Source organism: Lates calcarifer, linkage group LG2 (assembly GCF_001640805.2).
Source record: "Lates calcarifer isolate ASB-BC8 linkage group LG2, TLL_Latcal_v3, whole genome shotgun sequence".
NCBI classification, from domain to species: domain Eukaryota; kingdom Metazoa; phylum Chordata; class Actinopteri; family Centropomidae; genus Lates; species Lates calcarifer.
The window spans coordinates 12,287,424-12,301,238 of record NC_066834.1 but is presented as its reverse complement, the minus strand read 5'-3'; positions in this window follow the sequence as shown (position 1 = coordinate 12,301,238).

Sequence of the window (13,815 nt, the reverse complement as noted above, 5' to 3'; positions counted from 1 at the left end):
TGGTCAAAAAATGTCATAGTATAGTAAGGGGTCAAAAATGGTCAAAAAATGTCATAGTATAGTAAGGGGTCAAAAATGGTCAAAAAAATGTCATAGTATAATAAGGAGTCAAAAACCACCAAAAAATGTCATAGTATAGTATGGCATGAAAAATTGTCAAAAAAAGTCATAGTTTAGTAAGGAGTCAAAAATTGTCAAAAAAAAGTCATAGTATAGTAAGGAGTCAAAAATTGTCAAAAAAAAGTCATAGTATAGTAAGGAGTCAAAAAAAAGTCCCAGTATAGTAAGAAGTCAAAAATTGTCAAAAAAAGTCATAGTATAGTAAGGAGTCAAAAAATTGTCAAAAAAGTCATAGTATAGTAAGGAGTCAAAAATTGTCAAAGAAAAGTCATAGTATAGTAAGGAGTCAAAAATTGTCAAAAAAAGTCATAGTATAGTAAGGTATGAAAAACCAACCAAAAAGTCATAGTATAGTAAGGAGTCAAAAAAAGTCCCAGTATAGTAAGGAGTCAAAAATTGTCAAAAAAAGTCATAGTATAGTAAGGAGTCAAAAATTGTCAAAGAAAAGTCATAGTATAGTAAGGAGTCAAAAATTGTCCAAAAAAAGTCATAGTATAGTCAGGAGTTAAAAATTGTCAAAAAAAAGTCCCAGTATAGTAAGGAGTTAAAAATTGTCAAAAAAAAAAGTCATAGTATATTAAGGAGTCAAAAATTGTCCAAAAAAAAGTCATAGTATAGTAAGGAGTCAAAAATTGTCAAAAAAAGTCATAGTATAGTAAGGAGTCAAAAAAAAGTCCCAGTATAGTAAGGAGTCAAAAATTGTCAAAAAAAGTCATAGTATAGTAAGGAGTCAAAAATGGTCAAAAAATGCCATAGTATAGTATGTTGTCAAAAATGGTCAAAAAATGTCATAGTATAATAAGGGGTCAAAAACCACCAAAAAATGTCATAGTATAGTAAGGCATGAAAAATGGTCAAAAAATGTCATAGTATAGTATGGCATGAAAAATGGTCAAAAAATGTCATAGTATAGTAAGGGGTCAAAAACCACCAAAAAATGTCATAGTATAGTAAGGGGTCAAAAATGGTCAAAAAATGTCATAGTATAGTAAGGGGGTCAAAAATGGTCAAAAAATGTCATAGTATAGTAAGGCATGAAAAATGGTCAAAAAATGTCATAGTATAGTAAGGGGTCAAAAATGGTCAAAAACTGTCATAGTATAGTAAGGGGTCAAAAATGGCCAAAAAAATGTCATAGTATAGTAAGGAGTCAAAAATTGTCAAAAAAAGTCATAGTATAGTAAGGAGTCAAAAAAAAGTCCCAGTATAGTAAGGAGTCAAAAATGGTCAAAAACCAACAAAAACTGTCATAGTATAGTATGGCATCAAAAATCACCAAAAACTGTCATAGTATAGTATGGCATCAAAAATCATCAAAAAATGACATAGTATAGTATGACATCAAGAATCACCAATAAATGACATAGTATAGTATGGTGTCAAAAATCACCAAAAAATGACATAGTATAGTATGGCATCAAAAATCACCAAAAAATGACATAGTATAGTATGACATCAAGAATCACCAATAAATGACATAGTATAGTATGGTGTCAAAAATCACCAAAAAATGACATAGTATAGTATGGCATCAAAAGTCACCAAAAAATGACATAGTATAGTATGGCGTCAAAAATCACCAAAAAATGACATAGTATAGTATGGTGTCAAAAATCACCTAAAACTGTCATAGTATAGTATGGCATCAGAAATCACCAAAAAATGACATAGTATAGTATCAAAAATCACCAAAAAATGTCATAGTATAGTACGGCATCAAAAATCACCAATAAATGACATAGTATCATAGTCATGTCTGTCATTGTATATTAAGGCGTCAAACCATTTTAAATATGTGTTAATAATGATTGTGTATGTGACCATCTGTGGTGGAAGAAATATTCATGTTAATATTCACGTTCAGCTATAATGTTGAATATTTATCTGTGTTTTCATGGTTAAACTGTTGTGGAATAAGTAGTATCATTTTGTTTCATGTGTTTCTCTTTGATCTCCTCCAGGTGTCACCACTTTGTCCACCACATCGTCTATGATCGTCGAGACATTATCCACGATTGCTGAGACATGGTCCATGATCGGAGAGACATTGTTGAGGATGAGGGAGACATCGTCCACGATCAGAGACGTTGTCCATGATCAGAGACATTGTCCATGCTTCGTAGAGACCTTGCGATAGAATCGGCGGAGATGGGGGGTCACCGATTTGACGGCATTGCCCGCGATCATGGAGACATTGTCAATGGTCACAGAGACACCGTCTATGATCTCAGAGACATCGTCCACGATCACAAAGACATAGTCCGTGATCGCAGAGACATTGTCCATAATCACAGAGACCTAGTCCGCGATCACAGAGAGTCTTCGTACAATGAAGAAGTTCTTTCCGACCAAGACAGAGGCCTACAGGTAATTCACAAACAGCTTTACATCAACTGTCCAACACAGAGCACTGTTTAATAAGGCATCAAAAATGTTGAAAAATTGTCATAAAGTGTCAGAAACTGCAGAAAAATGTCATACTACAGTAAGGCGACAAATACGGTCAAAAGTGTCATAATATAGTAGCGTCAAGCGTCAAAAACCATCATAAGATGTCATAGTATATTAAGGTGTGAACCAGCCAGACCTTTACTGCATGTCATTCCCCCACTCTCTCCCTGTTTCCTGTCTCTCTCACTGTCCTATAAATAAAGGCAAGAATGGTCAAAAAATGTCACAGTATAACTTTTGAGTTGACTTTCTCTAATATCACAAAAGTGATTTTGTAATGCAGAAATGCCAAATATTCTCTACTTTCAGCATGCACTTAAAATGTATAATTGAGGCTAAAAGTGGCTAAGATCTGTAACCCTAACCCTAACCTGTGACTAAAAATATTCACTTTCATACAATATTAAACAGACTGGCAAAATATTCAGTGTTCAGAAGAATTTATTTGATTAAGATAATCCTCAATCAGTCCCACAATGGGGAAATTCTGTGCCGCAACAGCAAAAATAGAAAAGGCCATTACATATACAAGACAAAATAATATATAAAAATGATATATAATATGAACACTATAAACAGGACTATGTATACAGTAATAGATTGGATTTGAGTACTGATATTGCACTCTTTGAAATAGCAAAATACCAACAACTTCTACTCACAAAGACTGTAGAAGTGTTAACGTGTGTGTCTGTGGAAAACAAGGTAAGATGGCTATTTAAGCATAGTTCCTTTGTCTTAAACTGCATGTCATAGTATAGTAAAGTGTCAAAAACAATGAAAAAAATTGTCAACAATTGTCACAGTATAGTAAGGCATCCAAAAACCATCAAAAGTTGTCATAGTATAGTAAACTATCAAAAATGGCCACAAAGTCATACTATAATATGGTGTCAAAAACCGACAAAAACTGTCAGAATAGTATGTTATAAAAAATATTTTGATTTACTGATCAGTTTCTGTGATTAACAGGTGTTTTTGTCTCTGCAGGAGGAGAAGATGACAGCCGCTGAAGACCTGAAGTGGATGAACGAAAACAGAAGTGTTACGGAGCTGTTAATTAGATAAAAGACCTCAACCAACCATCTACCTGCTGTTAACAGTGCTGGTTTCCTGTTGTTAAACTGAAAATACTGTTTTTTTTCCATCTGTAATGTAGTCATGGGCACTTTTTCACCTTTGAGAACATTCAACGGCTTATGATACAACTATTTAATAATTGTATCACAAGTTGTTAAATGATCACAAAGATGCTTCGAAGACATGTTAATCTTTGGAAAATGTGCTCATAGCTACATTAACCCTAACCAGCTCTAACAAGTATTTCCTTGGGGTCAAATGTCTGTCATTATCTTTGCTGTGATTTGTGAAATGTTGTCTGGAATACAATCATTAAGTGTCTTTCTAAACTTTTGAGTTGCATTTCTCTATTTTGTAACTGATGTTATACAAATCATTTTATTGCATTTTATTTTAAGAAAAAATGTAATGATTCTCAGGTTTCAATTTTTAGACATTTTTAAATATTTTGAAAATATATTGTTCTGCAAACTCTGGCAGCCAGAGAGAGAATGTATTTGCATGATGATGGCACAGCTAGCTAGCAAAAACTATAACAGTTGAGTGGGAGACGTGCTGATGATAATGCAGCAGCGGTATTTATAACAGTTACAGTGTTAGGGGCGGGGCCATGCTGAGAGGTGGCTCCAGTGCACCACCATTTTAGACCTGCCGATAATATCCTGAGAATGAAACTGATGGAAAACTGGGAAACAGTCTAACTACACTATGCTGTAATAGAGTTTACAGTCCTCTCACATGTTTTCAGGAAATATTTTCTAACATAATGTTTTCATAGACAAATCTCCACCTATTCCTTTAGGGTTTTAAATGTATTTTTAATGTTTTATATGTATATTTTAGACACATTTGAAGGTTGGCTTTACACTAAGGGTTTCAATTCATCAATTTATTTAAAAGTTTTATACTTATTTTTAAACATATTTATTAAAAGTGTTTCTATTTAATTTTTGTAAAGGTTTTACATATATATATATATATATATATTTGTATGTACTGTTGAAAAATATTAATTAATGCTAATTAAAACTGCTAAGTTTCAGCAGCTTTAATTTGTTGCTATTTGTTCCAGACAAGAGGTTTTAAAGTGTCAAACTGCAGCTGAGATAATGACAGACTGAAAAGAATAAACTAACACTGACCTTCTGGAAATGTCTTCATGTCGGTCTCTTCTCTGTGATTTAATGGTTGAAGTTCTGTGGAGAAAAATACAACAAACTTTAATATAAAGATGTGATTTTTAACACTCATGTTTGTTTACTCTGGTTGTTGGTGGTGAATCTGATAGTGTATGGTGTAGCAGTGTTCTGCAGTGTCTTCTCTTTGCACATCACACACTACAAGAACAAAGCTGTGAAATCTGACATTGTTTGTTGTCATATGTGTGGTCTCTCACATTTTCTACATCTGGTAAGATTTTAAAAATTTAGTGTGTGCCAGGCTTAAGAGTGCGTGTGATAAGGAGCAAAAGCGAAGGAGAGGGAGACAGAGATGGAGAGAGAGGGCTGATGATTAAATTCTTAATTTTCTTTGAACTGTACATTCATGAACTATGTAAATTAATAATGAGTGAGGTCTTTTTGTGACAAATCTACACACTACACACACTACGACACACTATTCAGACTTCTGATCAATTACTGAAGATATATAATTGAATGTCAGTGCTCTGTGTTGGACAGTTTATGTAAAGCTGTTTGTGAATTACCTGGAGGCCTCAGTCCTGGTTTCAAAGAACTCCTTCATTGTACGAAGACTCTCTGTGATCATGGATGAAGTGGTGACAGCTGGAGGAAATAAAGAGAAATATACAAAGGAAAATGTTCAATACACTTTGACCTATTCCTAATCAACAGTTTAACCATCACAGATAAATATTCAACATTGCAGCAGAACCAGAACGTTTCAGGAGTGTCTCAGAAAATGGGCTGTAAACTAATCACTGGGGGGATCACGTATATTACTGTGAACTGCACAATAAAAACTTTAACCTAAGTAAATTTTTAAAAGAAAAAAGAAAATGAACTCATTATTTTAGTATTTTCACAATCAAAGTCAGTCTAATAAGGACCTGTGGACTGATAACCAAACTGCCGCTGAAGTTAGCTCACATTGTTTCTAGATGCTCAGCGTGTTTTTAAGTTATTATCCAAATTATCCAAAGAGGTCTCATTGAATAAAGCAGGTTCATATTTTAAAAAATCAATGATTCTCTGTTTGAGAGCAGCTGTTTGCTCAGCTTGTTTCTCGGTTTACAAAAATCCTTCATGTGGTTTAAGATAAGAGTTTAAACATTATATAAAGTGACAGTAACGTGACTTGAACCGTTCAGAAAGTAGTTGGGTGAAAATTTTTTGTTGTTTATTGACAGCTCATGTGACAGCAAACGGCAGGAACAAATAACAAATAGCTTTGGTGACTTAAATGATTTCAGACAATATACAGCTACAGCTCTGAAAAAGAATCTGATGGAAGCAAAGAAAGTGGCAATAACAACCAATGCATGGACGGCTCTCATGTTGGATTTTTTTGGTCACTGTCACCATTATATGGACAGTGACTGGAAGATTTCAGGTTCTGTGCTTTAGACAGATGAGAGAGACTGCTGAATACTAGTCTGAGATCAGTAGCTGATGAGTGGGGCTTGGGAAGTAAAGTTAGCGCATCTGTACACTACAGCGCAAAAAATATGACTCGACATGACAACATATTATTTTGGTTTGGGTGGAGGGCATGAGTTAACAATGACATCACGACTAATTGACTTTAACTGTCTGGATTAATCAACTTCAAAAAGTAATTAAAATGCCCATCCCTATTACTAACATTTATAATTCAGCCAATCAACAATTTTTTTTTAGACTGGGTAAATCTTTACGACACGTACCTGTTTGGTTTGTCAGGTGAGAGCTTGTATTTCTGTCCAGGCTGCAGCAGCTGAACCAGTAAACCTGGAAAACACAAGTACAACACTTGAAAAACAAATAACCTCATTAATAAACAATAGTTCACCTCCAAAACTTGAAGAGCGTAGAAGAATACAAAACTGAAAATTTAACACTAGAACCTTGACAATCACACTTTGAGTTATGAGGTGAATAAATTAGGGCTGAAACGATTAGTCGACATAATTGACGATGTGGATTATAAAAATTCGTAGACGCAAATTTTAGTGTCGAGGCATCGTATAAAACCATAAAAACCAGAGACTTTATAAGAGGAACCATGTTCACTTGTTACTGCAATGCACCACAGGAGGTGCTGGGGGCAGTATTGTTTCCACTGAATGTAATGACTGCATTACTAATACAAGGTGACCCCCCCCCACCCCCCCCCCGAGAAAAGCAAAGAAAAAATGTAAAAATCAAAAGATCGTTTATGTTTGCGTTTCTCCCCCCGTTTCCTTTTCTTGTGCGTCTCTCTGTGTGTCCGCACACAAGAGCGCAAGAGCTGCAGAGGAGACAGGTTGACAACTGCACACGTTAACAGCAAGAAAAGCTCCTAAAAGTGTTATAAGTCTTTGCAAAATCATAGATGAACAAACATCAATTCCGGACGTCAGAAACGTCAGATCAAAAAAATCAGTATTTTTTTCTCTTCTCCTTTTTTATACTTTTTTTTTTTTATCAGCTCACAGTAGCTGTGCTGGCGGGGAGAGGCTAGCCCCAATCCTCTCCTCCGCCATCCATATGTAGCAGTACATCGAACAACCCCCCAAGCTCAAGAGTGCAGACTTGAGCAGGTGAGGTAAAACATGCATTGGAGCCCAGAGCAGGTGCTGCGCACACAGGAAGCAGAGATGGAGGTTGTGACAGAAATAATCGTTGATTAATTGTCTAATTGGAAAAATAATCAACAGATTAGTCAACTTGCAAAATAATCTTTGGCTGCGACCATAGAATAAATGAATTATGTTACTAGAATATGACTTAAATGATCTCAGAGACTTTCTAACAGTAATCTCAGCTCATACATTGTGACCTACTCTTGAGGCTTGGAGTGGAGGAGCACAGAGTTCAAATCTAGTTTTCAAGCTTGTATTTAACACAAAACTGGGCTCAATAAAATCTCAAGTCATCACAAACAAATTTCTAAATCTCTTTCTCAATAATATACACAACATGGGATCAGTGGATGGCCATGGAGAAATTACTATCATAAAGCTACAAAGACACATAAAACGACAAAGAGGCAAAACACAAAAAGCAAAAATGATCACAATGAGATGCTTAACTGCCACACTGAAACATAAAATGGCCACAAAAGAAATGTTAAATGGCCTGGAGTAGACACAAAACTACAAAGACACAATACGATGCAAAACAACCAAATACCACAACAAATAAACACAAAATGATCACATTGACATGATAATCCGCCATAAATTGACTTAAAATGACTAAGTTGGAACAAACAATTACAAAGCAGTAAAATGTAATTGTGAAGAGATGCAAATGAAGTTGTAAACAGACAAGCAGACAACTTAACAGTTACCACCCTCCACAACTAATGTCAGGGAAGCTTTAGTCACAGAAACACAAACGCACTCTTACCCACGCAATATAAATGACTGAAAATAGAATTTAGAAATATCATTACACGGTAATGCTAATGCTAACGCTATCCAATAACGCAAATGCTAACGCTAGCCGTTAACTGTTTGTCTTACCTTCGCGCCGCAGGTGTGCTCAGCGTCCAGTCCAGTTGTGTTCAACAAAAAAAGCAGCTCCGGAGTTTGTTTAAGCATCAAGACCTCGTCATTAACGACAAAAAGTAGTTCCAGAATTTGTTTAAGCATCCAGACCTCTCCGGTTACTACATTTTCTCACAGTACTAGCAAACAGAGGGATTGGTTCAAACGTGGTTTAAATATGTTTTCCTACTGCGTTTCTCCGCCTCTCTGTGAGAGGGTCATGGCCAATGAGAAGACACGTCGCGACCACTGACGACATACGTCAGCTAACATTTGCAGAAAAACGCTGATTGGCCGGCCCATTCTGGTCCGCCTAGCAACCGCTTCTGATTGGTCATAAAATTCATCCACCGTAAAGACAGAGAGAAGCCTTAGATGTATTATAAGATGTCGGACAGCCATGTCTTAGACGCATCATCAGTGCATAAAATCTATCTCTGTCACTCCTTTATTTGTAACTGTCACATATAATTTGTAATAGCCAAGATAATGAGCATGCTCCTGTAACACACATTAGTTACAACAGCTTTATTGCCCCTGATATTGGGTTTAAGGGTCTCAAATATTATTTTTCTACTCTATTTATTTATCTGTTACAGTTAAATTCAGTTCTCCACTCACACCTGTGGTGTTTCATTGTTTTGGATCAGTGACAATAAAGATCTATTTAAAGCCATTTTCCAAAAAGGAGAGGGCTGAACACTGCCCTGTCTATAGTATGTAGTGCTGCTGGTAGAACTTTGTGGTTAGTTTTCATTTATTTATTTTAATTGTAACAATACGGTTGTCCAAGTAATTTGCTGCAGAGAAAGAAGAAATCACTTTGCATTAAAAGGACATTAAAATGGATTAGAAGTACAGTGGAAAATTGACGAAGAAGTGTAGGGACTTGACGTGGCTCATTCTCACTGTCAATTTTGGAAAAGTCTTGTCAGAGTTTTGTATATTTTGTGGATGCAAACAGACACAGACACCATCGTCCACAACTGTGTAATCTAATGGAGCTATCCACCTACTGCATTTTCAGCCCTTTCGCACACAGGACTCCTTTAGATTAGCATCATGTTTTTTTGTACTTTACACCCACCTGACAATGTTTTTTTTCCACCTTTTCTTTTTCTAATTTTCTACAAAGATCACCCTCCATTGAATGACTTCTTATTTTCCATCATCAGTCGGTTATTACACTGAAACAAAGACTTATTCCCGGCAGTGTTTCCCTTCAAGCTGTGCACCACCTCCAATAAGCTCAACCAACTTCTACTTTCTTGGATTAGCCAATGAATGCTCCTTCTTGACGTCATTTACCTTGAATCCATTCCCTCATCTGTCTGGACTGGATCAGCAGCGGCTGCTTTCCTGCTCATGATGCCGTCTTTACGGGACAGCTGGCAATGTTTACTGTAGTGAGAGAGACTGACGAGGTGTTCAGGGGCCAAGACTCGAGAACAGACCTGCAACCTTAAAACCCTAAACTCAACCGGAAGTTCTCAAATTGTACATTAAACATATTTAACAGTAACATGCCTGTCAACTTAACTCTGACTTTAAAAAAGAAAGTAAAAACAGTACAACACAACACTTGATCACACAGTGGGGCCAGACACAATTCAAAGGCAGCATGAAAGCAGAAAAAGTGAATGGAAAGAGCAGAAGCAGGTTCACTCCAGGTGACACAAACTGAAGAGAGACATCTGCTTAAGCTGAAAATGTGTCTGAAATCTGCATGATACAAGAAAATGAAAAGCAAGTCAGCCTGTTTGCTTAACTCATCTGTAAGACTCAACTGGACCTAAACAGTAACTGCATTTCAGTGAGGAGAGATCAGTTTGATTGTTTTGATTATTAAGAGTAAGGATCTGGTGATTACTTAGGTAACACTTTACTGTAACCCTGTCTCCCATTTAGCATTTATGAGCAATTTAATAAACAGTTTCACACTATAATGTGGTTGTCAGCAGATATAAGGACAGTTTTAAGGTTTTATTATTGTACAGCATTTGTCAATTATCCATTAAGACATATTTTATAACGACAGTGTTTTTCTCTATTGTCATTCAATGTCTGTTTATACAGCAACCTCCACTTATAAGTGCCCACTACATTAATGAAAAAGCAACAACTTAGAGCTACATTACAGTGTATTAATTTATTGAACTCAATTGCTAGTTTATTGTTTCTCTACTTAAAAATCAATTTCAACATAATTGCTGTTGCTTGTTGTGTAAAGTTTATCTTAAGTCATTTTATCAGCTTGAAAAGTTAGTTTGTCATCCAACACAAAGAACTTGCAGCTGCTCTGGTTGGAGCCACTTTGTAGTTTGTACTTTGTTTGTACTTTGTACTTTTGAGTCAGTACAAAGACCACATGTTAGTGCCCTGGGTTAGGGACTGAATTCAATACCAAACTTCATCGTCATTGTTTTCTTTATTTTGAAAAAGTCTTTGGAGGCAGAGTGCAGAGTAAAAAGAGTATACTTCCAAATATAACACAATACTTAGTTTTTATTCATGAATTGACTTCATACAAAGTGAAAAACCTAAATTAAATCAGTATTTGTAATTTAAAACAGCACCAGTTCTCCTAAGTACACCTGCACACAGTTTTTGTTAGGTAGGTTGTTCCAGCATCTTGGAGAATCTGCCATAGTTCCTCTGCAGATTTAATCTGTCTCAGTGTTTTCTGTCTCTTCATGTAATCAGACTGACTACGTGATGTTGAGATCAGGGAGTCATTACTTAATGACTCTGGCTGTATAGTCGAGATCTTTGTCATGCTGCAGAATGAGTTTGGGACTGATCAGACGCCTCCCTGATGGTATCTATCTGTCACCTAAAACCCCTGCACAGTTCTGTACATCAACAGAATCCTTAAATTGCAATAAGTTGATTTTCACCTTTTGCTGTACCACAGTGTGTGTGTTGTGTTCTCATGCTGTAATTCTCCCACCTAAAAGAACTAAAACTCCTCCTCTGGGGGGAAACATCAGAGAAAGTGTTGAAGTTGGCGGTCGGGGCGGCATCACCATCAGTCTCATACCAAGTTGTTTTGACGGTTCAGACTGTGTGTGTGTTAAGTGCTGTGGGGGTGTTGCTGTGGCAACCATTTTTGTGGAGTGTTTGTGAGTGTTTCAAGCTCCCGTGGGATTTGGGGGGGTGGTGGGCGAGCAAGAAACTGTGTGTATGCACATGTGTGTGTGAGTGTAAATCAGTGTTGGCTGGAAATGCCTGGGTGACCTAATGCACATCTGTGTGTGTTGGACTGATAGATGGAGAGAATTTTTAAAGAGACGAGTTCCACTCCTATCTTTCTGCCCAGAGACTGTATCTCTTATTTAAGTGTTTGAACATAAACAAACAAACAAACAAACAGATTGGGTGGTGTCATGCTCAGTGCTCTGACAGTGATGTGACTCAGTGTTCGGGGCTGGACGGAGCGGATCAGCTCGTCGCCTCCAGCAGCTGCTCCTGTTCCGAGCTGCCATATCTTATTCATAACCTTCTGAACAGTAACCAGATCCAACACACTCATTATTCCTGCAGCCTCGTTCTCAGGCTGCTGCTCATATCTAAGTTTTACACAGTCACAACAAGAGAACGCCTTCTTCTCTGTCAGTTATCTGCTGTGTTTATTACGTTCACTCTCTCTCTGATGATGTTTCTATTTTAGTTTGAGTTTAGCAGACCCCAAGATCAAAGTTCCCAATTTGTCCCATATAGTAATTTTTTGACAATTGTTTTAGAAATTCCTATAAAATTAAAATGTATATGCAACACTGTGCAAATGTGTTGATGATTCTTATTCAACATCCAGATCCATCAGGAGGCATCTGATTGATTCCAAATTCATTCTGCAGCAGGAAAACAAGCTCAGGCATACAGCCAGAATCATAAAGAACTGTCCTCTATCTAGGAGTCCTGTAACAAATGGTCTGGTCCCCACAAAGCCCTGAGCTCAGCATCATGGAGTCAGCCTGGGATCACATGTAGAGACAGAAGACACTGAGAAAGATAAGACAAGATAATCCTTTATCCCCACATTTACAAGAAAAGAAGAAGAACACAGAAGAAGAACAAGAAGTTCAGGTAGAGTCCAATAAAGTGGCCCCTCTCACATCTGAGTAGTATGACTGTTGACAAGACAGTGAGCTCAGTAGCTCAGCTTGACAAACAATTTCAATTTAGTACAAGCAAGTTGAAACTTATAAACCTATTAATCCTCTTCTAACTAAACCTATTCTAATTATTATTCTCTTGTAGCTCTGTGATAAAAGACTTTTAAAATCTGACCATTTGTTCATGAGTGAAAACTTTGAACATTAAATGTAACATTATCTAGACTTTTATTCTATTTTATGAGATCTCATAAAATTTTCGTAATCATAATCATGTTTTTTTTCTTCATTCTACGTTCTAATAATAATCTAATCTAATAATTGAATCTAATGATAATACAGCCCTGCGGTAAAACCCCCTTCATTAAGGTAATAATATTCATTTTGACTGAAACAGTTTCAAAGAGGTGTTGATTCAACTGTATGATCATTTTAGAGGCTGCAGTTTTTTTCTTTTGAAGTGCTGTTGAACTGAATCACATTAAAAAAAGTCTGTTTGTTGTATAGCCTACCCTCATTGATTTCAATAGGGCGGACCTGTCAATATAATGCAATGCAATTCAGCATCACCACAAGCTACATCCTCTTCAGTGATCAAAAGTGATCTTTAAAACAGTTTCAGATTGTTTCAGATGAACATTTAAACTTTCACGAGGAAGGATTTTTTTTTATAGGACTGCTGTATTAGACTGCATTGGTTTAACTTGGGTGTAATAAACTGACAACCAAGTGTATACAGTATATATGGAGACTCTGTCCTAAATGAAAATTAAAGAATTGGGCTACCTTTCTGACAACTGGGCGGGTTCTTGGTTCTTGGTTCTTGCAGCACTGAACACCGAAATCACCTGAAAAAGAAAAACACAAATCACCTAAGATAAACAAATCATACAAAAAGGTGCGGCAGTAGTTTTTAAAAGTTGCATTTCCAAGTGTTTTCTCTGAACTCAGAACTGAACTGAACTGAAGCTAACTCAACCTGTAACATTTATGTTGAGGGGGTTTGTTGAAAGGTGAGATATCCTCCTATCAGGCTATTTGAAGGATAGTGCATAAGTTAACTCATTTAACAGTCAGGACTTTATTTCAGAGATACTGATTGATGAAATTAATGGAAATCAATAAATTCTTGGGGAATGTCTAAAAAACCTCTGAAGAAAACAACAAAAGTTGCAGTCACTGTTGCATGTTTAAAGGGTAGTGGATGACATAAAGTTGATTATTTCTCTTCTACTAGTCTATACAGAAAATGACTGTATATAAACACAGAGCTGCAGTAAACAGGGTGACACTCCCCTCAATATAGTATTGTTACTGAACCACTGTTATGATATCATCTTACTTTCCCCCTTGGGA